The 25,650-nt window shown below is 42.9% G+C and overlaps 1 long non-coding RNA gene across 1 annotated transcript; it reads right to left on the reverse strand.

The window, feature by feature from the left end:
- Positions 1-19,834: 19,834 nt before the first annotated feature.
- Positions 19,835-24,437, reverse strand: LOC115091290. Its single transcript, XR_003856664.1, has 3 exons — positions 24,111-24,437; positions 23,243-23,422; positions 19,835-22,214 (listed from the first exon to the last, which is right to left on the reverse strand). It is a non-coding gene; the product is annotated as an uncharacterized LOC115091290 (long non-coding RNA).
- Between the last annotated feature and the right edge of the window lie 1,213 nt (positions 24,438-25,650).

Below are 25,650 nucleotides of genomic sequence, written 5' to 3' on the forward strand. Positions count from 1 at the left end.
TTGAAGGAAAACAGGACAATCATAGTGGCAAGCAGGCAACTGAAGATGTGAAAGATGGAAAGGATGAATGCAGGGAAGATAGAACTGAGGGGCCAGATGGGAATGGGGGTCAAAGGAACAAACAGTGAGTTTGCAGGAGGAAGGACGATGGGTATTTGCCTCCTCCATGATTTAAATAAAGAAAGAAAGCATGGCAGGGGACAAAGAAAGGGAAGGTGAATGAAGTGGGAGTGGAGGCAGTGCCCTTGAGGAGAAGGTGAAATTTAAACTTACCGGTTAATTTTCTTTCCTTGAATCCTGACAGACTAGTCCAGACATGTGGGACTACACTCGCTCACTGCTAGGTGGCAGCAGAGAACTTCTTCCTTCTTTTTCTGCCATCAGCCTATATATTTTGGGATAGGAAGTCAATATTCTATTGCTTTAGTTTCCTTTTCCTCTACTACTATACTTTGTTCCTCCTTTATTTATTACATTTATCTATGAGAGTTAATATCATAAGAATAGAGAAAAAGAAAATAAGCTGATATACTTATCCAGATCACAAACAGGTTCTTCTGTTCTTCCTTCTCTGGTATCACCCTTGCTTCTTTAACTATGAAGAAAGGGTAGACATGTTATATATATATACAGTGATTTAATAAAATCTACACAGATTAAATGGCAATAAACCTCATGCAAAAAATGTTTTACTGTATGAAGGAAACTGTAAAATACAGTATTAAATTCTTAATTATTAAAATATCGGGAATCGGTATCAGAGTTGATTAGTGCTGTAATCTCCTGGGCTCTTGCCCACAAAGGGCTACAACCCGTCTCATATACGCACTTGTTGTTACTTCATTTACTTCATCCCGTTTGGTATATTTTTTTGTTTTTTACTTTATTAGTGAAATCAATTCTAAATATTACCCTTTTAAAAAATACCCTTAAGAGAACTCTATATTTCAATGCGACTTATTTCATTTTTTCTTTTTTGACTAATATCTCTGACGTCGCCCTCTGCGTTGCTTCTTATTATTGACTGCCCGACATTGGCAATGTTTCGGCGTGCAGTTCACGCCTGCTTCAGGGGACTTGTCATTACTCCTAAAAATACAAAGCACTTTAGTTACCTAACCTCATCAATATCTTAGAATAAATTTGAATTTGTAACATATATATACAGTGTACACACACACACACATATATAATATATATGTTATATTTTTTATTTTTGTTTTTTAGATTTACCATTGAGCAAGTCAGTGGTAAGAGAGAGAAACCTTTTTCCATTATTCCAGAATTCAAGTCTTTTCCCTTTCTATTTTCCACAGCAAGAAAAAAAGGGGGAAAATATTAAAGAAATGGAATTCTCCTCTAGGCAGGTTCTGGACTTGTCTGTCAGCACTCAAGGAAAGGAAATTAACTGGTAAGTTTAAATTTCAGTTTCCTCTTCAGTTTGCAGACCAGTCCAGACAAATGGGACATGCCCAAGCAGTCCCTATCTAGTGTGGGACAAGACTTCAATGGTCCCTAAAACTTTGCTACCAAAGGTTGCCTCCTCTTTTGTTTGCAGATCCAGCCTATAATACTTTACATATGAAAGTAAGGAGGACCATGTAGCCACTCTGCAAATATCCTCTGGAGAAACTAGCTTGTACTCTACCCAAGATGCAGCCTAGAACCTCGTTGAATGGGCTCTTTGGACAGCACTTATCTGCCTTCCCCAGTGTAAGCTAATGTAATTGCTTCTTTGATTCATCTTGCAATGGATGCTTTGGACAACACCTTGCCCTTTCGTTGGTCTCTGACCAGGACAAACGTTCTGTCTGACTTCCTAAAATCATTTGTAGTCTTAAGATATTGTTGTAATAGAGCTCTCCTGACATCTAGTAGTTGCAGGTTTTCTTCATTCCAACACACTCTGATCTCCTGGATGCTGGAAGAAATATTCATGGTTCATATGGAACTCTGACACTACCTTAGGCAGAAAGGCAGGGACAGTGTGGATTATGACACTATACTCATAGAATATCAGGTAGGGATCCCTACATGATGGTGCCTGAAGCTCCGAAACCCTTCAGGCTGAGCAAATTGCTACCCAAAACATAAAAAGCATTCATAGCAATTTTGTAACAAAACTACAAAGACAACAATAAAAGTAGCCAAGTCAAAACACTAACGCCTGCATACATTAAAATCTGCAAGCACCAGCTTCTGATAACTGAGAATGGTAGTCTGGGGAAGAAGGAAGGAAAAGTGGTGTGGAAGTTAATTTCCAAGCTTCAATGCCTGTCCATACAAATAGGTCTTTAATTGTTTCAGAAATGACCGAGTACAAATGGTGGAATGCAGGGTTTTGGGCAACAAGTTCCAAAGGGTAGGGCCAGCCACTGAAAAGACTCACTCACAGGTGTCCATGAGGATACCTCAAGAAGGCTGCATTGTGTTGATCTCAATGTACGAGAGGGGGTGTATTATACACAAGATCGCACTAATCCCAGGTGCAGAACTGTTATTTAGTCATTTGTGTATCAACATGGCTGTTTTATATTTGATTCTCCATTGGACAGGAAGCCAGTGGAGAGACACAGGGATAGGGGTTATATGTTCTTTTATGCTCATGCAGGTAAGTATGTGTGCTGCCGTATTCTGCGCGCTCTGCAGTGCTTGAACCCCAAGATTAATAGCATTGCAATAATTCAAGGTGGTAAGGGCCAAATGCCTGTACTATCGTCCAGAAATCTTCCATGTATAGTAATGGCCTCAGCCAGCGCACCATGCACAGCTTAAAGAAAATTCCTTTATCATGGACTTTACTTGTATCTGCAAGGATAAATCTGATTCAAGCCAAACACAGACTTTTTTGATCTGCAGAGAGATCTATATATTACAACCATCAAAGTTAAAACAAGATGCAGCATTCTGTGGTAGGAATTGACTAAGTATAATTACTTCAGTTTTATCTATATTGAAGACACATTTATTATAGCAGAGGCATTGTTTAATTGCAGATGATCAGATGGATACAAGAGCCATTGTTTAATTGCAGACAGTTAGATGGATACCAGAGCCAGGGTGTCCAACACAGATAGCGGTTCTGGTTAAAAAAACCTGGATGCCATCCACATAAATTCTATAATCTACAGAAGCTTATAGTTCTGACAGAAGCTTACAGATTGGTGCTAAATAGATGTTAAATAATACTGCTGACAGGCACACCAGCAGTCAACAGGTGCCAGGATGAAACAACGATATTAATCCTGACTTGCTCTGAATGATCAAACAGCTAGGAAGTAAACCATTTAAGTACCACTTTGGATAATTCAATGTCCTTCAACCTAACTATCAGGATATTGTGATTAACAGTGTTGAATGTGCTGATATATCTAGGAAGACTATCACATATTAAAACTATTAAAACCTTGTTTGAACATATCAAGAGTTGACAGCATAAGGGTCTCCGCTCTGAAAACTTTCCAAACCCAAATTGATATTGGTCAAGGACTGCAAGGTCATCCAAGTAGTATAGTTGTTTTAGACCCACATCCTTCCCTCATGGTTTTCCCTCATGGTTTCCCCTCAGTTACATTGTAAACCGGTACGATAAGACCTAGTCTTGAGCATCGGTATAGTAAAAGAAATTAAATAAATAAATAAATAAATAAATAAATAAATAAATAAATCCTTGATGATCTGTGCCAAAAAAGGGCAGAGAATAAATGGAATGAAAATTCACCAGGTCTGAAGGGACAAAGATTTTTTTTTGGATTGGTCAAACTAAGGCATGCTTTTCCCTTGGAGAGGGAAATGTTCACGATTTTGATAAGTGAGTCACTGATGTCATTATGCAATACTTTGAGTACAGCTGTGGCGTACGGTTTTAGTGGACAAGAAGAGGTATTCATTTTGGAGATGACCTGGATAATTTCATCCTTAGTCACCAAAATTCATCCACTTAGGCTTGGTATTTGCATCTCCAGAGAATGGTATACACATCTTATTTAACTTCTTAGTAAAAAAAAAAAAAAGTCTATCAATAATCATGAGTTAAAAACACAAATTAATAAATACAACTTTACTTTAGTTTAGCCATCTAACCAACATGAAAACATTAACCATCCATATGACTTCCCCAACAGTAAGGCCATATGATATTGACCTAATAAATAGCTGTGCAGTAACTTAGGGCCTCATTTTCCAAGCACTTTACCGCGTGCGATAAATTCGCAAATCGCGTTAACAGCTGTTAACGCGATTTAGTCATTTGGTATTCAGGGGGCGGAGCATATGTAAAGCGGGAACCTGTGTATCGTGTGCGGCGAAACAGCCGCAGTGTTAGCGCGGCTAATAACTACAACTCCAACCTCGCGTTATAGGCCTGAAAAGGATTACCGCCATCCACAATAGTCCCAGACAGCATGTTTCAGGCTCCTGGGGGGGGGGAGGGAGAGAGAGAGAGAGAGAGAGAGAGAGAGAGAGAGAGAGAGAGAGAGAGAGAGAGAGAGAGAGAGAGAGAGAGAGAGAGAGAGAGAGAGAGAACCTTACTATAGTGCCTATGCCCTACATAGGTATTTTAACCCCTATGGGAGGGCCACCTACTAACTCGGGGTGGGGATTGGGTATGAGCGTCGGGGGTTGGGGGCCACTTTCGCATTCCACATGAGACCTACGGACTGAACAGTGGTCTCTAGTGCAGATTTGCTGGCCGTCGGAGTGAGGACGCTCACTCCAAGCGGAGATTTGGCCAACATTCTCTCCACCTAGCATGTTGTTGCCCAGGTAGAGTGTCCATCAAGCTAGGTAGAGAGAACGTTGCCCAAACCACTTCTTGGAGTGAGCGTCCTCACTCCGACAGCCAGCAAATCTGCACTAGAGACCACTGTTCTGTCCGTAGGTCTCATGTGGAATGCGAAAGTGGCCCCCAACCCCCGACGCTCATACCTAATCCCCACCCCGAGTTAGTAGGTGGCCCTCCCATAGGGGTTAAAATACCTATGTAGGGCATAGGCACTATAGTAAGGTTCTCTCTCTCTCTCTCTCTCTCTCTCTCTCTCTCTCTCTCTCTCTCTCTCTCTCTCTCTCTCTCTCTCTCTCTCTCTCTCTCTCTCCCCGAAAGAATCATCGTGTGGTGCTAATGTTTTCGCGAATGGCAAAAACATCGCCGCACACTATGTTTCCCCACTGCACGAAAGAAGCCTCATTTGCATTGGTAACGCCCCCTAATGCGATATTGGAAAATAAGGCCCTTAGTTGAATGCTTGATCGAACAGTGAGGTTCAAAAGGAATGGCATTCTATAAACTGGAACCAGTATAAACCAATGCAGTTTTGTGAGGTATTTCTAACTTTATTTAGGAAGGTGGAGGGACACGAAGTAAGGCTTATTGTGAGGAATGCAAAGTTCTAGATGGCTTGTGAAAAATCTGGAAATCTTGAAGATAGAACAGTCTAAGCTGGTTTAAACACTTCTAGACAAACTGATGAATCTTAAATCTTTTAGAATGCATGTTATATGGTCTCTGGGGTGAGCACCTGGAAAATCCTACATGCAGTACTTTGCAAAAGTTGAATGTGGTGTAACAGTCTTAGGAGTAAACCATGATATAAAAAATTGTAGTAGTCTAATCTTCTAGTTTTCCATTGATAAGCAGGCTGAATTAGCCATTATATGTGGGCAATGTCATCTGGCACTGAACGGACTTGTCTCTCCAAGCTGTAGAGCTTTTAAATCTGCTGAGCATGGTCAGGAGTTCCCACATAGTTGTTATCTTGTGAGCCTCCCCAATCATTTTTTGTTTGAGCTAATTCATAGATGCATACTTCGACTTTCCTCTTAATTTTTCTTCAAAGTCAAAGCTTTTTGTCAAAACCTGTTTTTTGCCTTGCCTCGCTGCTTCACAGGAAATAGATCAGAAGAAAAAAAATCTTCAATGGTGAGTGGTTTTAAGAACTGCCCGTATGGCAAGATAATGTCCATCATCGATAGCCATGGCTTGTGTTATCGAAGCCTCAGACCGGATCATGATCAGGAAAACTGCAAAGCCTGTGCTCACAGTGCACCAGGGCCTTGCTCATGGAAGAAGTGCATAAATCTCTCTGGGGTCACAGTAGATTTACATTCCAAAGTGCAGCGTCCACCCACCCCAGGTCAAAGGACACAACAGACAATTAGCCAAATTGTGGGCTTTGTGAGGAGTTGCTTTACCTCTCTGTCTAAGAGGCAGATGGAATGTCCAGCCTCTCTTTTCAACTCTCGCTTTGGTAATTACACAAGCTGGAGTCCCAAGCTCCCATATAGGTGTACACTCATTATCAGAACTCAAAATTAGGGATTCTTCACCCACACACAAAATTGCAGAGGAGTCTACTAGATCGGAGACTATGGATCATGCCACTCCTCTGAAGCCTCAAGTTGGAGAGATCCCCAATTCAACTTCTTCATCACTAGAGTCCTGGACCCTAGTGAGCCCATATCATTGGTCTCAATCAAGGAAGCTACAGGAATACTGTCAGATCCTCTTCCAGATCCCCTCCCTTCTGGAAGATCTCAACTATTCAAAATTTGTTAAGAAATTATGAGCAGCACTAGGTGTTCATAGCCCTAAGGATAAAAACCCATTTATTGGGGGGAAAGCAGAGAGGCTCTGAGGAAGAATGGTGAGTGAAGCTGACTGCCAAACTTACATCTAGAGCTGTAACAATGGACTGAGTTTGGTAGAATGCTTCCTTCCTCCCTCCCTCTCCCCATGTCAGGTGACGTCATATACCTGCGCCTGCCTATATAACCAAGGGCATGGAGGCGCTTACCCGGGGAGAAGCAGAGAGGCTCTGAGGAGTAGTGAGTGAAGCCAATTGCTAAAGTTACACATAGAGTGGCAGCAATGGATTGAATTTGGCAGTGTGCTCCCTTTCTCCCCCCCCCCCCCCCGTGATGGGTGATGTCATCTACCCACACCTGCCTATATAACCAAGGGCCATGTGTTGTGCAGCCACCAATGCACTGCCGATACTGCATGCCAAAGGGGCACGCCCCTAGGCATTGATGGGGAAGAAGAGAAATTCCAAGCTCTGGCCATCTTCACCAGCTCTTGTTGCAGCAACTTGTGGCCTCATGGATGAACATGTTCATCAACGGGGTGAGCTGCCTATTAGAGGCTTTGAGAGTTCCTTATCTGGGATCTCACTGAGTCCTGGCGCTAACCAATTGCCATCCCAACCTGCCTCTCTATAACCTGGGGAAAACCCGATAGTGTCTAACAATCTCAATGAGGCAGTGTTGATTTCCATACATTCTGGACAAGTCACTGGATTATTCCATGTAGAAAGACATATGGAACTATCTTCCCCAAATGTGGAGGAATCCATGGGTAATCCAGTGGAGTCCTCTTTACTCTCCATTATTTCTCCTATTAATAGAACAATGGATCAGACAGAAAAGCCTACTGAGGTCATCCTATGGGATGTATGGAGGCTGGTTGCAAAGCTTGACAAAAATCTAGCTCTTTCTGTTTCTCAAACACATACATTTTCAACAGAGGTGAGAATAAAGATGGAAGAACTTGATAATAGGATTCATATTCTGGAAGAAGCTGACAGCTGTTAAGACAGCCACTTCTCAATTTTCAAGTTACCAGTACCTCTTTTATGAAAGGTAATCTTACTATTGATAATCATCTTGAAAATTTAGAAAATACTCAGATCTTATAATTTGGGTTTTTTTTTTAAATTTTCCTGTTTCAAGATTGTTGTTTGCAAAGGAATTATTCTAAAAGTATACATGTGATGTGTTATCTTCTACCGAGGATAAACTCCCAATATTGTCGAAGATATATTATTTGTCCCAAAGGAAAATTTATTCTACCAGGGAAGGCGAGTTAGTTATCCTAGAGTCCTGGGGTATTTACTTTCTTAGAAGCTTCAATTGATAATATTTCTGTTAGATCCACCTAGCTAGTCATAAGAATATAAGAAATTGCCATACTGGGTCAAGCCCAGCATCCTGTTTCCAACAATGGCCAATCCAGGCTACAAGTACCTGGCAAGTACCCAAAAACTAAGAATATCTCATGCTACTGATGCTAGTAATAGCAGTGGCTATTTTCTAAGTCAACTTGATTAATAGCAGGTAATGGACTTCTCCTCCAATAACTTATCCAAACCATTTTTAAACCCAGCTACACTTTTTCTTTGGAGCTGGATAAAGATCTGATTCTATATAAGCATTTTCAGTGTAAATATTTTTCTTTCTGTGGACAAAAGATTAATTTTCTTTCAAATATTGTGGAGAGAGAGAGAGAGAGAGAGAGAGAGAGAGAGAGAGACTATTCATGATGCCCTCACACTAGATAGCTATTTATATCTCTATGGGAGGCCCACCTAGTAACTCGAGGTGAGGTTTAGATATTAGTGTAAGCGTTAGGGGCCACTTTGACATTCAAAGTGAGACGTACGAACGGAACAATGCTCTCTTGTGAAGATTTGATGACCTTCTGAGTGAGAAAACTCACCCAAAGATGAGATTTGTGCAATGTTCTCTCAACCTAGCTTGATGGACTCTCTACCTGCGTAACATCAAGCCAGGTTGAGAGAACATTGCACAAATCTCATCTTTGAGTGAGTTTCCTCACTTCGAAGGTCATCAAATCTTCACAAGAGAGCACTGTTTTGTTAATTGTTTCTACGTCTCACTTTCAATATCAAAGTGGCCCCTAACCCCTACACTAATACCTAAACCTCACCTCGAGTTACTAGGTGGGATAGAGATATAAATAGCTATCTAGTGTGAGGGCATCATGGCTAGGCTGTCCCTGTCCCCCTTCAGAAGCTAAAACTATACCTTATCTTTGATAAGGTGGAACCAAGATGCCACTCTACACTGCTCCGCTGCTTCCTCAAGATTTCTCCTTCATATTTTTTTCTCTTTGTATTATGGCTCACAAAAGGAAGGGGAAAATTAGGGTTTTCTCATGGATCAGAGATTCATCGACGAGTTTTCTCTCCCTACCTCAGAATTGAGGGCTCCTTGCCCTGCTGGTGAAGCAGAGAGAGGAGCTCCTCTTTGGCGTCTCCCTCAAGTACTGCTGATGGAGTTGGGACGCTGAGAAGTGTCTCCCTGGTGCTACCGCAGTCAGATGGAGTTGTCTGCAGTTTGCCTGATCAGGTGCCAACTTCCTCTCCTACCCAAAGCTTGGTGTCTCCACATTGGGAGGTGTGGTCCGTGGAGCTGCCTTCCCGGTAACATTGGAGGGGAGTGCTTGTGCTGCAGGCGTTGGAGAGAGTGCTGTTCGGCTTCCCCTGGAGATTTTGAAACCAGCAGTGGTCACTTTAGAGTCCCTTTGGGACCTTATAGCAGGTATGACCTCTTCCTTTAATGAACAAACGCGACAACTGGAAAGTGTTTCACATAAACTCGATTTAGTTGCACAGGATCACCAGCAAATCCTTCAAGAACATTTTTCTACTATTCAGGAACTGGAGAATGATGTTAAAAATGTACAGGTCTCTAATGCAGCAATCGTTTGTGAATGTTTGTCTTCTTTGAGAAGGCTGGAATTTTTGGAAAATTTCCAGAAACATCTGAACTTGCGTTTATTAAATTTTCCCAAGGTACTAGGTGATCCATTTTTGGTTACCCTTAAAAGATATATGGCGGAAGTCTTAAAGATCTCTTCAGATCAAATTCCTGCTGTAAGGAAGATTGTGTCTTTTTCACAGAGACAGAGTTTATCTCAATCTAATAATGAAGGACATTTTTCTAATTTGACTGAATATTTAGAAAACTCTAATGCTGAAGTGTCCAATAGAATTACTCTGCTAGTGTCTTTTTTCTGGGAGCAAGATTTAAGTCTGGTTATGAGAAGTTACTTTAAGAATTTAAACGTTTCCTTTATGGATGGTATAGTTTGGGTTTATTCTGACCTTGCCTGGGTTACTCAACAACGCCGGGAAGCCTTTTTGAATATGTGTCCTGAAGTTCTCTCATTAGGCGCTAGTTTTTTCTTGCGTTATCCCTGTAAATGTATAATCAAGCTACGCGATATTAATACCTATATTTTTTTCATTCCAGAGCAGCTGCGGGAGTTTTTGAATGTTAAGAGTTACAGTTCCTGCTATTAATTAATAATATCAGTGGATCTTGTTGTATTTGGTGGGGTATCTTACGCTGCACTTGATTTATCTGGTAATATGTTACCTTTATTCTCTTCTTTTATTTTCTCCCCCCCCTCCCCCACCCCCCTCTTGATTTCATCTATGATGGATGAGAGAAAGGTTGATTGGTTTTTTGTTTTTTTTTCATTGTAATTTACTTATTGTGCAATGTATTTTCCTAATTTGTACTCTCTATTGCTGTACAAAGTATCACTTTGTTTAAGATTGTAAAATCTAATAAAGATAACATTAAAAAAAAACCAAACTGTACCTATCTTCCTCTGACCAAAATATGCTTCCTCAAACCTTCTGGGATGTGGAAGAGGTTGTCCAGCATCTGCTCTTTTCGGTATATGAATCATTTGATTCTGCTTCATGTACCTCCTCAGCTTCCATGGAGGGGTGCTGACTGGCATAGTAAAGAGCCAGTTTCATCCTTGAAGATATCCATGAAAAGTTAGCAGTCCTCCGAAACTTGGGATACAACCTCTTCAGAGAGAAGTTTCAAGAAACAGTCTCCCAGATAAAAGACCAGAATGTGGTGGTGCAGTCTCTCTCCATGGCACCAGAGCAACATGCTCTGTTGCGGCATCCATACTATCCATACAAATGCCCTTATTTTCACAAATGACCTTACCAGCCTTTTCAGCAGTACTGACTTCCATTGCTTCCAGCCCAGACCCAACAACAGATTCCGGCCAGGCCTAGACAACGTGAATGCCATCAGTGAAAAACCACTCAATAGGCCCAGTCTACACTAGGGTCTAATTTTCTAATCCCATTAAGCAATCCCCTACCTTCCCTTCTGGTAGTGGGAGGAATCCAGCATTTCTTGGAGAAATAGTGTCAAATAACCAAGGTCTCCTGAGTCCTGAAGAATATGTAGCATGGGTATCAGTTGCATTTCTCCCATTCCCATCCCTTCCACACTATTTGCCTCTCCATCCTGACATGTCTCATCTCTCTCAGATCCAACTTGAAGTACAATTCCTTCTCAAGAATCAGACAGGGGAGCTGTTCCCTCCATCACTAAACATGCAAGGTTTCTACTCCAGATACTTTCTTATCCCCAAGAAATCAAAGGGATTATGATCAGTCCTAGACTTAAAGCTTCTCAACAAACATATCCTCTGGGAGAAATTCAAATTGAACTCCCTCAGTACATTTTACCATTCATTCAACAGGGCAAATGGATGTGTGCTCTCAATGATGCATATATTTGCATCCAAATTCATCCTTCTTATTGGTGTTACCTGTGATTCCAGGTGGATCCTTCCCACTACCAGTTCAAGATCTCTCCTTTGGCCTTTCTTCCACTCCCAGAGGCTTCACAAAGTGCTTTGCAATAGTGGCAGCACATCTGCTTCATCAAGGAGTGCAAGTCTTTCCTTACCTTGATGATTGGTTGATCACAGCACAGTCATGAAAAGCAGTTCTCTACTCCCTAGATGTGAGCCTAGGATTTCTTATCAACCTCAAGAATTCAAACCTGGAGACCATGTAGCAGCTCCAATTCATAGGGGGTATGCATAGACTCAACCTTAAAGAAAGCATTCTTACCAACTACTGGAGGATTACCATAATTTTGCTAATCCAACAATAACAACTCTCCAATCCGAGAACCATGCGAGGACCCTAGACATGACGATGCGGCTCCCTGCCGCGTAGGCCGACCCGGGGCGGCTCCAGGCCGCGAAGAAGAGGCGGACAAGCAGGACCTCCAGGCCACGGGTCTCGGCGGTGGCACAGGTCGCAGCAAGATGGCGCCGGCGGCTCTGTTTCACTTGTCTGGAAGGTGACAGCACAAGCAGTGCCTAGGGGTGGCAAAATCCTATATCCGTCACTGGGGTTCACAGATAATAGTTGTACATCCATTTATTTCATGCATTGAATAATAAGACCCAGAAAGAAGGGGAGGAGCAATTATTGGGGGATCTCGAGCCGAAACAGGCCAACTTTTCGGGATCCTCAATCAAACATTTCAATCTCAGAGCCTAGCAATTTGGGATTTTTTTTTTCAATCCAATTATTATTTAGACCCAGAATTGCAATTCACATTTTGGGCAAAAAGACTTTCTGGAGATAATCAGTTTTACCATTAACATTTTGTGCTCAGCTGAACTTATTCTGCCGAACGTCACTCCTTTAAGCCCAGATCCCGCGTGCTCCTGTCATAATGAGTAGTTTGTCAGTAATTATAATGTGGACTGTATGGCTTGTTTTGATCTGTAATAGATTGCATCATTTTTGTTGATGATCTGTAACTTTTGTGTTCAGTGTTCTGTGCCTGGATTGGACTCTTTGGTAGAGCAGAATAAACAGAAAAAAAATTAATGAAAATTAAAAATTAAAATCCCCTCTAACAGGAAAAGTCAACTAAATAGAGCCTTTTCCACTTAAAAGAATATGAAAATAAAACATATGATATGCCTCCCTTTCTACCACCCTTTGAAGCAGCTAGGAAAGTGGTGTCTTGCTGAAAGAAGCAGGCATGGGATAGTAGGTCACCTCTTAGTTACTTCTTTACATGATAGGCCAGCATTAGCAAGAATTTACATACATCCTCCAAAAATGAATCACAAAATCCCAAAAGCGACAAAATAATAAGACCTGAAGCTGAAGAGGTGCCAGTCAATATTCAGGCATAAAAACATAAGAGCATAAGAAGTTTCCAGACTGAGGGTCCATCAAGCCCAGCATCCCGTTTCCAACAGTGACCAATCCAGGTTACAAGTACCTGGCAATTACCCAAACATTAAATAGATCCCATGCCACTAATGCCAGTAATATCAGTGGTTATTCCCTAAGTCAGTTTGATTAATAGCAGTTAATGGACTTCTCCTCCAGGAATGTATCCAAACCTTTTTTAAACCCAGCAACACTAACTGTCCTAACCACATCCTCTGGTAACAAATTCCAGAGTTTAATTGTGCATTGAGTGAAAAAGAATTTTCTCCAATTTGTTTTAAATGTGCTACTTGCTAACTTCATGAAGTGCCCCCTAGTCCTTCTATTATCCAAAACTGTTATCTATTATCCAAAAAAGTAAATAACTGATTCACATTCTCATTATATAGATTAGGAGGACAGTAGGAAGGAGAAGTGGATGAGACTCGAGCATCAAGACAAGAGGATACCAGGAGTCCAGGAGGACCTGAGCGACATCATATCAGCAGCAGCAGCAGCAGTAACATCCTGCATGGATCATCACTGCCATTACCTGCCTGTTCACATGTGCGCTGTTAAGATCCAGAGTCTGAGCTCTAAGGATGGCTCCTGTTTCTGCAAAGATTGACCTGCTTTAAAGTGCTGCTGATGCCGATTCCGCAGTGTTACCAGCTGATGAAAATGTGTTTTCTTTTTTTTTTCCCACTAGCAGTCAGATTTTACTGACAACCCTCACTTTTTATGGGGACAAAGCTTTTCCATTGCCATTTTGTGCAGAGCTGGACTGACTGCGCTGAGCGTCAGCCTTTCATGTCCCCTGATTCCCGAGTACTGCAGCCTCGCAGAGCTGGAGTCCAGGGCTCTGGAGATAAGGGCCTCATCACTCAGGCCATTTTTAACGACATGAAATGATTTATATTGTCGTGCCATTCTTTATTCATTTTTTAATTGACTGTTAGTAAATTTATTGTCAGTTGGCAAATGTGAGACCCTCTCACACAGGAAGTGAACTACGTGACATGGGTTCTTGGAGAGAGGGGGAAAAGATCTGAAACCATGAGAAGAAAGCATTTTCTCTCTTTTCCTGGAATTATTGGTGCTCCTTCTTCCACTTGTTGGCTTGCAGCCTCATTAATGAATCTGCTGCCCCTGCCAGTTGGATTTCCTCTGCCATCAGGAGCTCGTTGTCACGGTGACGGAGAAGCGGGAGAGGGGCCTGGTTTGTTCCATTGTCTTTTTATTCATCTCTGTCCCTAACTAGCAAGGCCATTCCTTAGCTGCACAGCGGACTCTGAAGTGACAACAGTTGCATCTGAGTAGGATGATTGTCAGGTTTATGATGTGAGTGTCCTCTATACTCACCGACAGCTTTGGAGAGAGGCATGAATCCGGTCATGGTAATGAGAGCTGGGGTCTGGACTTTTTACATTCTTGCTGCCCAGGCTGGGCAGCCCATCTGTGACGGTGTTTGCTGCTGCAATGTGTCTGTCACCTCATCAGATCACTGCGTTATTACACTGTATTATTTCTACTAAAATAAAATAAAAAAAATTGTCAGTCAGATGACAGTAATTTCTTGCATGGCAGGTAATTAGTGAACAGCAGCCTGACCTGGAACATCTCTCTCTGCTATTCAGTTGTCCTTTCCTGGCCCTTAAAACTATATATAGCTCTTTTGCTCTTAGCTGGTACGAGGTGTGCTTATCAGTTGTTCTTGACTGTTAGAGGGGAAAGAAATTTAAAGACCCTACTGGTGGAGCTATTACAATACTAGTTATTGTATTTGTTTATAGCTGGACTCTGCCATGAGTTTTTTTGGAGAAAAGCAGAATAGAACTGGAAGAGCAAATACATAGAAACGAATAATACTTTGCTTCTTCAAAAAGCAGTCCGCACTTTCTTGTGGTTCCCTAGATGTAGCTTTACTTTCAAAGATGAAAGCAGAAGGTCACTGACTTCAAACAAAACCACAGTTCCGATGCACGCCAACAAAAAGACAGGCAAAAATCTTCACCACCAATCGCTTCTCACAGATGTTTCAAGAGTGACCAGGTTCAGACCAATCTCAACCCTGGAAGGCTGCTCACCCACTCAAGCAAACAGGTACACAGTATGGTTAAGCACAAGTGTGGCCCTCTTTCCCTGAGCGTCAAGGATTGGGTATTCAGCTTCTCCGAAATCCCTCAGCAAGTTAAAGAAATACTCCTGGACTCTTTCTTAGAAGATGTATACATTTATTACTAGTGTAATGGCTGGCCAAGCTCCAATAGCTGCTGTACAGATAAGAGAAGATAGACTAGATACAAAGGCAGTTCTTAGGCTGATTTCCAGAAATAGTAGTAGTAGCAGCAGCAGCAGTAAGGTCCTAGCTTCATTACAGATCTGCTTCTGTTGCAAAAAGCTGGTTATCTTATTACATAAGTTCACAGCTATAGCAGTTTATGTTTGTAGAACATATAATCTAAGTTTAGAACATTCTAACGGATTAAGATGAATATGTACGGCGACCAGAGAAATGTGCAAGTCATGATACAATTTTGCTGAAGGCTTTTCACCACTCAGCATAATTTACCCTGCCAGTTCCAATCCTGTGTTTTGTATTTTTTTTTTCGTTATAATTTTCACTAATTCTCCGACTTCTGCAGAAGGATTCCTACACAGAGATCTTCTATTGGCACTCATCAGTTCCTACCTCTTTCTAATCCAAGATGTCAAAACAATAAACCGGTTCCCTGGATGTCCGTGCAACATTCATGGTTCCGTTCCTTGATCCCAAAATAAATATAATTGCAGGATCATTAGGGTTCCTAGAATCAGCAGAGATGAAACAACAACCCAAGAATTATGCCTCCAATAACTGGCTCAACTTGCAGACTGTCAGGCAAGGCACTGGAGCAAAAGAAAGTAAAGAATGTAAGAAATGCTCTTTACTGGCCCAGTTGTGTCCACCAGGGAACTCCTGGAAATTCTACTTACTCTTTTCCCTTCTAGAGGCGAACTCTGACAGGGAGCTCCTTACTCGTTCCAGACATTGGAGCAAACTCATCATCTCTCTAGGGTTCCTCATACACCAAAAATGCACACATACACCAGGGTGCATGGGACTAGGATGACACCATCTCTGATTCAGAGAATGGATTCAGTATAAATTTAGTAAGAGACTATGAAGGCCTTGCATGTATTTACCTCTGCAGCGGGTTTGGTAAAACCAACAACTCCACTATCAAAGCTCCTGCTACTCAAGGCTGAGCAACTACATAGGACCATGGAGAGACAAAGGGATCATGTTGAATGGAAAAAATTACACAAGGTGTCAGTGCTGCATTTCACTAACACCAGTTAGGGCCACTTGTTTTTGACATTCATAGATTTATTTACTTGTGTTTTTTTGTACTGCCTTTTCACATACAGTCCAGGGTACTGATACACAGAAATTAGGGAAAAAGTGCAGGAGTGCTTCTACGGCCAAGTCCAAAAGCAAAGCATGTTCATGCAACATTGAATGATGAAGAAGTCTGTTCACCCTGTAAAAATGTTGCTAGCAGTAATTTTGCTATGGGTTTGACAGCTGCTTGGTTTTGATTGTAAATATTACTATCCTTAGGGGCGGATTTTCAGAGCCCTGCTCGCCTAAATCCGCCTAAATCCGGGCGGATTTAGGCGAGCAGGGCCCTGTGCGCCAGTGCGCCTATGTTCAATAGGCCTACCGGCGCGCGCAGACCCCGGGACTCGCGTAAGTCCCGGGGTTTGGCGAGGGAGGGCGTGTCGGGGCGGGCCCGGTCGGCGCGGCGTTTTGGGGGTGTGTCAGCAGCGTTTTGGGGGCGGGCCCGGGGGCGTGGTTACGGCCCGGGGCGGTCCGGGGGCGTGGCCGCGCCCTCCGTACCCGCCCCCAGGTCGCGTCCCGCTGGTGCGCGGGGATTTACGTCTCCCTCCGGGAGGCGTAAATCCCCCGACAAAGGTAAGGGGGGGGGTTTAGACAGGGCCGGGGAGTGGGTTAGGTAGGGGAAGGGAGGGGAAGGTGAGGGGAGGGCAAAAGAAAGTTCCCTCTGAGGCCGCTCCGATTTCGGAGCGGCCTCGGAGGGAACGGGGGTAGGCTGCGCGGCTCGGCGCGCGCCGGCTATACAGAATCGATAGCCTTGCGCGCGCCGATCCAGGATTTTAGCGGATACGCGCGGCGACGCGGGTATCTACTAAAATCCCGCGTACTTTTGCTTGCGTCTGATGCGCCAGCAAAAGTACGCCAATTCGCGCGGTTTGAAAATCTACTCCTTAGTGTAAAGCTTGGGGGTAACCTGCATGGAGCAGCAGTTACTACCATAAGAAACTTGCTGTAAAGACTAGCTAGACCATTTGGTCTTTTCCTGCCATCATTACAATGTTACTATGACTCTGGGCAGGTTTACAAAAACATTAAAATTTCACAATTACATAATGAAATATCCATAACAACATAATACACAAAGGGGTAGATTTTCAAATACCGCAAATAGGCGTACTTTTGCTGGCGCATCAGGCACCAGCAAAAGTACGCGGGATTTTAGTAGATACGCGCGTAGCCGCGCGTATCCACTAAAATCCTGGATCGGCGCGCGCAAGGCTATCGATTTCGTATAGCCGGCGCGCGCCGAGCCGCGCAGCCTACCCCCGTTCCCTCCGAGGCCGCTCCGAAATCGGAGCGGCCTCGGAGGGAATCCTCTAACGCCCTCCCCTCACCTTCCCCTCCCTTCCTCTACCTAACCCACCCGCCCGGCCCTGTCTAAACCCCCCCCTTACCTTTGTCGGGGGATTTACGCCTCCCGGAGGCGTAAATCCCCGCGCGCCAGCGGGCCTCTTGCGCGCCGGGACGCGACCTGGGGATGGGTACGGAGGGCGCGGCCACGCCCCCGGACCGCCCCGGGCCGTAACCACGCCCCCGGGCCCGCCCCCGGAACGCTCCGGACACGCCCCGAAAACGCCGCGCAGTTCGGGCCCGCCCCCGACACGCCCCCCTCAGAAAACCCCGGGACTTACGCGAGTCCCAAGGCTCTGCGCGCACCAGTAGGCCTATGTAAAATAGGCTCACCGGCCAACAGGGCCCTGCTCGCCTAAATCCGCCCGGATTTGGGCGGATTTAGGCGAGCAGGGCTCTTAAAATCCGCCCCAAAGAGCACAAAACATAAAATTAAATTTAAAAAAACATGACCTAAAATCAAATCCATCTCAGTCAGATAACCGTAGCTAATAGCTAAAAAAATAAAAAAGAATAATTGGAAATAATTATTAGTTTATCGGCATCGGTTTTCCTAAACGCCGCACAGCCAGGGGGTTCAGGAAACAGACGCTTGTCATTGTTTTTTTTTTTTTGCATCTGGGTGAATGCTAATAGCCTCAATCACGTGCATTTGCTTGTGATTAGCGCTGTTAGACTCACTCCGCGTTGGACGCGTGTTGAATAGGTGCTAATCCCCTTATTGCATTAGAGGATTCATTAGCGCCTAGTCGACCTGCGTTGTACTTCTGGCTTTACAGTGCACTCGGCTGAGCATGCTGTATTGCTTCGGCCCCTAAGTTAGCCGTGGATAAGAGGATATAGCACTCTTAATGCCCCTGCTCTGGCGAGGTTACAGCCAGAGAGGTAAAGTGACGTAAGGTGAATATTGGAAAGGGAAATCAAAGGTTTCCTGGCTTCATACATCTGTGCTCTAACCAGCATTGAGTTCTATTTTACCTTTTGCGTCTCCATCATCTCTCTGCTTATCTCTCACTTTTACGAAAGAAGTGACAGAAGTGCTGTTCACATTTGAGTGATGTTTCTCCTTTTTTTTTTTTAATGCTTTCCAACACACAGAATGTCTGTCTGTCCTTAGGCACAACAGCTCTCCAAAAAAGGGATGGAAATTAATCAAACCTGGCACGCAGGAAGGCAATGTGAATATTTCAGACAAGTTTGAAAACCAGAAACATTGGGTCAGTATTTTCACAGAACCAAGTCTCAAAAAAAAATCCCCATTGGTTTCTGTGGGAAACTGGCAGAGCTGCAGAATGTTGACCGCCACTTCTTCCTTTCCACTCTTCCTGCATTTTCTCCCAGAACACCACAGTCAGAGACAGGGAAAATAACAGAAGCAGCTGGCGAAGGAGCACTTTCAATGCAACCTTCCCCATACTTCCAAAGTCCCATATATACACACACTACATGCTCAGATATTTATCTATTTATTATTTATTTATTTATTTATTTATTTAACACTTTTCTATATCGACCTTCATGAAAAATTCACATCAAATCGGTTTACATATAACAAGGGGGATAACATTGATCAACCATTTAACAAGAAGCGAAAGTTACATATAACAAGGAGGTAGAAATTGGTGTGGCTAAGGTAGCCAGAGGTAAAGGACAGTATATCTGAATAAATTAAACAGATGCATAAATATAACGTTTAAGCTAGGCGGGGCACCTAGTCAGGAAGGTGGAGTCTTGTCTGGTCGGGTATTGATGGTTTTGAGAGTTAAGGGAAGGCTTGGAGGAAAAGCCAGGTCTTAAGTTTTTTCCGAAAGGTTAGAGGGCAGGGTTCTAGCCTGAGGTCAGTGGGCATGTTATTCCAAATGGCCGGGCCCGCTGTAGAGAATGCTCGTTCTTTGGTGGTTGATAGACATGTGGATTTCGTAGGGGGGACTTGCAGGGTGCCTTTATACGCTTCTCTGATGGGTCTTGAGGAAGAGTATGATTTGAGTGGGATCTGGAGGTCTAGTTGTTGCTGATTGTGAATAGTTTTGTGGATTAAGGTGAGGGCCTTGTGTAAAATTCTGTATTTTATTGGCAGCCAATGAAGGTCCCGGAGAATGGGGGTGATGTGTGTTCTGCTTCATATTTTCTGCTTGGTTGGTGATGTGTGTTCCCCAGTTGGTGTTGGTTAGGATTCTAGCCGCTGCATTTTGGAGCATCTGTAATGGTTTGATGGAAGAGATGGGGAGCCCAAGGAGGAGAGCGTTGCAGTAATCAGTTTTGGAGAAGAGCGTGGCTTGAAGGACAGTTCTAAAATCCTGGAAGTGGAGGAGTGGTTTGAGCCTTTTCATAACTTGTAGTTTATAAGAAATGCCATCCTGGGTCACACCAATGCCTGTTGAGCTCAGCATCCTGTCTCCGACAGTGGCCAGTCCAGGTAGCACGTGTCTGGCAGATCTCATAAAGTCGATCTATTTCCTGTTACTCAGTCCAGGAATAGCAATAGCTTTCCCTGGCTAATAATGTTTTATGGACTTTTCCTCCAGGAATTGTCCAAACCTCTTTTAAACCTGGTAAGCTAGTTGTCTTGACAACATCTTCTGTAAATAGGTTCTGCACTATGCCCCCTCCATGGCACATACACCCCCATAATGCCCCCTACATCCAACACTTCCTGCATATACCTCACATGTAACCTAATATACTCAAACCCCATCACATATTTTTCATTTTAATTTCCATTTATACATCACCTTCCTCCAAAAAAGAGACCCAAAGTGGCTTACAACATAGCAATCAAATACAGTAGCATTCATCAAATATATCAACATAATCATCAAACAGGAATATCAAAACAATAATATATACAAATATATAACAACATATACATCAAAAAGCAAAGCATCAAAAACAATAGCATAAATATCAGTTACAATAATAAACATCCCACCACACACACACACACACTCCCTCACACTCCCCTACAGCCCCCTACACACAATCCCATCACACACACATATAACCCACAGCTCCATCACACATACAAACATACTCTACGCTGCCCTCATCTTCCGCCATGCCACACACCCTGTTCTCACACACCCAAACTATCCCACAAACACCCACAAATCTCACATCAAACCCACCCACTCACCCTTATGCCCACACACACCTACTCCCCCACTCACCTGCCACCTAGCCCTCCTCTCACACATTTCTATACCTCAGCACACACAACTGCAAAACCGCACAATCCACACACCCATACATATACACATTCCCTTTACCCTCCCATGCACAGACACACACATTTACACTGGTACATATCTCCACCCACCTGTCCCCCTATTCCCCCTGCCACATATCATCCATACATTCTTACCCATTCACACACAAACCCACAATGCACACACTCCTATGCTCACCCATCTCACATGCACACTTTTTATACTCCCACACAAACAAATAACCCAAACACTTCTACTACAAATTTATGTTAGAAAGCATTCTCAAAGTCATGCCTTTGCATGCTTTCCCTATTTGCCGAATTTTCTTAAAGAAAAATTTATGTGACAGGGTCTGACATGATTATCAAGTGATGGGAATATTTCATGAGCCTAAAGCACTCGTTTGAGCTTTCTTAGAGAAAAATGTATATGACTGGGTGTGAAATGATTCTAAATGGATAGGAGTACCTGATGAATGGAAAACACTCCATGGAACAGCTTTGCAGACTGTTCAGAACTCAGCCGCGCACATCCTTACTGGTTCTGGTTTACGAGATCGCATTACTCCTTCTTTGCTCTCTCTAGTGTAGGATTAAATACATGGTGGCCATGCTTATATCCATGACCATGAGTAATATTGTATCCCCTTGGATCTGTGCCATATGTATTTATAATCCCCCCTTCTCCCCCCCCACCCCGGGGCATTAAGGTCTGCACAACCTTTTCCCATAGTTAGCCCACTGCTCTCAGGGGCAGGAACCCATTGCCTGGAATTCCCTTCCAAAGCCACTGCACTCAATGGCATGCACACAGACTTTTGTGAAGCAGCTTAAACCTTCTTATTCAAACAAGCTTTTGAAGTTATTAGTTAGAAGAATCCAGTTTAGTTATCTATATTGCTGGCCCTCTATGTCAGGAAACTAGAATAGGCATTATATGTTGCTTAATGGGTTTCAGTTATACAATGATGGTCATCAAAGTAGCTGCCTTGTCTAGTCGTATGTTTTCTCTTTTATGGTTGTGATTATATGAATGCTAATCTGTTCCCTGCCTTGATCTGAAGATAAGTGCGAGTAATAAATGTATGATTATACCCTGTGAGAATGCTTTGCTTATTTATTGTAGTTTTGAAAATTATTTAAGTGAGTTCTTTTTGATCTGCACTTTTGTTTTCCTATTAGGTGACAGGCTAAAATCAAATTATTTTGATTCTTTCATTGTATTTTAAGTACATAACCATAACACCAAAATACTAATGTGACTGAGGGATTGATTTTTTTCTTTCATAGGCATGAGTTAATCGGTTGGTATAAACACTGTATATTAGAAGGGCACATTTATAGCTATCCTTTTCTGCAGGATTTCTGTGTGCATTATCTGATGATGGGAGTGAGGGACTGGGTGATTTTCTCATCAGCTGTCGCTGTACACAAACATCCCTCAGCTTGTGTTGGATAGAGAGGGGTCAGGTGCTCGAGGCTGAAACCAGACAGAGAAAACAAAAAGCACTAAGGTTATTTTTCAAAGCTTTTCAAGCTCTATTAAAGCACCCCTCAAAATAGTCAGTCTCTCCCTGCTTTTTGCCTTTGCCCGTTTTGGTTGGTTGAGGCAGGTAGGACTTGATAAGTATAATTTTGTGACTATGATATTGCTGGGAATTGCTAATAACAGGGAACCACCTTATGTAGGATTGTTTAAAGGCCTGGGCAGCATCACTTCAATTACTATGGCTAATAACAAAGCACCTGCTTTGTTCAGCACAGGAAGAGGCCTGAGAATTCTCTAGACATACTATCTTGCTGTAACCATGATACCCAATAGCATGCAGGCAAAGGGGGTGGTAGGTTCTTACCCTGAAGAACTTACAGGAAGGGCGTGATGAGCAAGCTAGATAAAGTGCCAATGGATGGGTGCCGGTACTGAGGGAGTCACATGGAAAGTTTCCTGTAAATTCCTTCTCCAGGGACGAGAACATGAATTTCTCTCATTGTTTGGAGACATTCTGAAAATAAATATTTGGATCAGAGGAAAAAAACATTTCCCCTAGGTTTAAGAGGTTTGGTATTGCTTGCATGACATATTAATTAAATACCTGACATGGCTTGTTGGAAGGATGCTGCCATTTCCAAATTTCAGTCACAGTCCTGTTGCCAAGAACCTGGAGAAAGTCCCTACCAGCCTTAGTTATAGCTGCCTGAGTGGTGTCACTGCAGAATCACTCCCTCACCAATACCATTTTACACTCGACTTTGGTTATCTAGAAAACTGGATCTGGTTGGGAGCCTCAAAATGAGCCTGGGAACCACTGCTGTAGGGGTTATTACATTACAGAAATAAAGGAGCCTCATGGTCATGAGCTAGAAGGTTGGAAACCCAGCTCAGGAGATTTTGGTAGTGCCACAGGGAGCACATTCAGGGACTTTGATCGTGGGACTTAAAACGGAGAGTGTACAGTTCCATCTATTTTGTATTGTGCGAACTTGATTCAGAAATATGTAAATATGCACCTCTGTAACTTCAGATGATTTTCCAAGCAATCCTCATCTTTTTACATTCTGGGATGAATGCAATTTTTGGTAAATCCGTCAATGCCTGGAGCAATACCTCAGGCTCTTTGCAGCCTCTCTTCCCTCCTCCCAGGTCTGTGACGCTGCGCGCTGTCACCTCAGCGAGCAGCCGCCTATAGTCTTGCATTGCATGACACAAAGCAACAAGATTCAGGTAAACTATCAGTAACAGAATCAGACAGCGAATCTGAATATGGCACTTCTCTGAACAAAACATTGGATTGAACTATTGCAAATGCATTCTAATCGCTCCCCTTCCTCTTCCTCTTTTCTCATCTCCCCTTCTTTTCTGTCATCTCCTCTTTCCTTTGGTTTGTCAGTACAGAAGTAACAGAATTCTCTTCGGTTGTACATATGCAGTACAAAAAAGACCAAAGAGGGTGAAAAAATATCAAAAGATAATAAACGCCCCAAATATTTGTAGGCTAGCTGATCATAAATTACATGAAAAGACGTGGCATTATTATAATAAACGTAATTTGTATCATATGCAGTACAAGCCAGACAAATGCTAGAGGTGCTGGTGGTTTTGATGCCCTGTTACATGCTGCTCTGCACACAGTACCTTTCAGACCAGTCACTCATGGCTCATATGCCACGGAAAAACCTGTCCCATGCCAGGCACTAGTTTCTGAGGCTGGGCTGAATAAGGAGAGAAAAATGTGAGGTCTGTCCTGGACTAAAGAGAAGCGAATCCTGCACGGAAAATCTTTATCCACTTTCTGAAGGAACTGGCTTTGTCTGGCCTCTGGTTGCTGCTTCATATTTCCTGTATCAGTACAGAGCTCGGTAGATCGGTGCTACTTACCCCTTGATTTCCTGTTCGCTCCTAGACTGCCCGACCCCGATGCCAGCACTAGCCCTGCACACACCGCCTGCTCTTTTGTAGTATTTTTGCCTTGCAAGGATAGAAGAGGATCTTACTTCAGTTCATTCAGTTTCGAAATCGAGTTTAGGATTACCAAACAATTGTGACTGTTTCGGCGTGGTGACGAGTTGTGAAGAAAATTACTGGGCATCTCTGCTGGCCCTTGAGTTTTTAGTTGTCATCTCTCAGGCATGTATAATCTATACATCAAAGAGAAGCCAGGCAAAAGGCTCTCTGAAAACAGAAATTAAAAATGGTATCAGTCACGCTGGGTTCCCGGTGACTGGAATATGACAGCTGCAGGTACTGCTTTCCAATTAATAACGTGTTTAATCTTGTTGACAGACAAGTCATGGGGCCTTGTGGAGGTAATTATAGCTGTTTCGTGCTTTTAAAAATTGATTGAAATTTCATGATTCTTTGATTGTTGCACATCGACTCCCTCTCCATTGTGTATGTGTTTTTCTTAGATTTGTTTTCCTGGTTTCATTTTTAATGTATTCGCTTTTAGTGAACTCTTGCTGATGAAAATTGCCGGACTGACAGCACTGAAATCTTACATTTATTCTGCCTGCCCCCCCCCCCGACAATAACAGCACAAGCAGCAGTAACAATGCAAATGACCCCTCTCTCACACACTGCCCCACCATGGGCTGCAGAAGCCACACACACATGCCTTGCTGTTTTGTGATACAGACACCAGTGTGTAATCTGCCAACTCATGACAAGTGAAATAACTTTGGTTGAGATAAAGTTACACAATTAAGTGGATCTCTTAAAATCTTCTGTCCTGCTGGTACATAGAGATTTCCAGTATTGGGCATAGTATATAGCCTAAGAAGAGCTCCAAGATATAAGGGCCAGGGCCACTAAACATTTTGTTAGGGATGTAAATAAAGGAAAGAGGAAAAAGAGGCAGCTATGGGTTTCTAAAGTAGCTGAAAATGTTAGGGAAAAAAGATTAGCATTCATAAACTACAACAGATCACAGAAAGTGGAAGACTGGTAACAGTATCTAGAAAAGCTAAGAGAAGCTGGAAATGTAGTCAAGATTGCAAAAATTCAAATGGAAGAAAAAATAACAAATAGGGTAAATCGGAGGGACAAGACATTTTTTTTAGATATTTTAGTGATAGAAGGAGATTTCAAAAGTAGCATTCTGAGCCTCAGCAGTGAAAGGGAGGAATATGTAAAAGAGAAGGCCAAGGGGGGATATAATAGTATTTAAGATCATAAGAGGTCTTGAACGAGATGTGAATCAGTTATTTACACTTTTGGATAATAGAAGGACTAAGGGGCACTCCATGAAGTTAGCAAGTAGCACATTTAAGACTAATCGGAGAAAATTCTTTTTCACTCAATGCACAATTAAGCTCTGGAATTTGTTGTCAGAGGATGTGGCTAATGCAGTTAGGGGCGGATTTTCAGAGCCCCGCTCGCGTAAATCCGCCCAAAACCGGGCGGATTTACGCGAGCAGGG

This window comes from Rhinatrema bivittatum, chromosome 4 (assembly GCF_901001135.1).
Source record: "Rhinatrema bivittatum chromosome 4, aRhiBiv1.1, whole genome shotgun sequence".
Classification (NCBI taxonomy): domain Eukaryota; kingdom Metazoa; phylum Chordata; class Amphibia; order Gymnophiona; family Rhinatrematidae; genus Rhinatrema; species Rhinatrema bivittatum.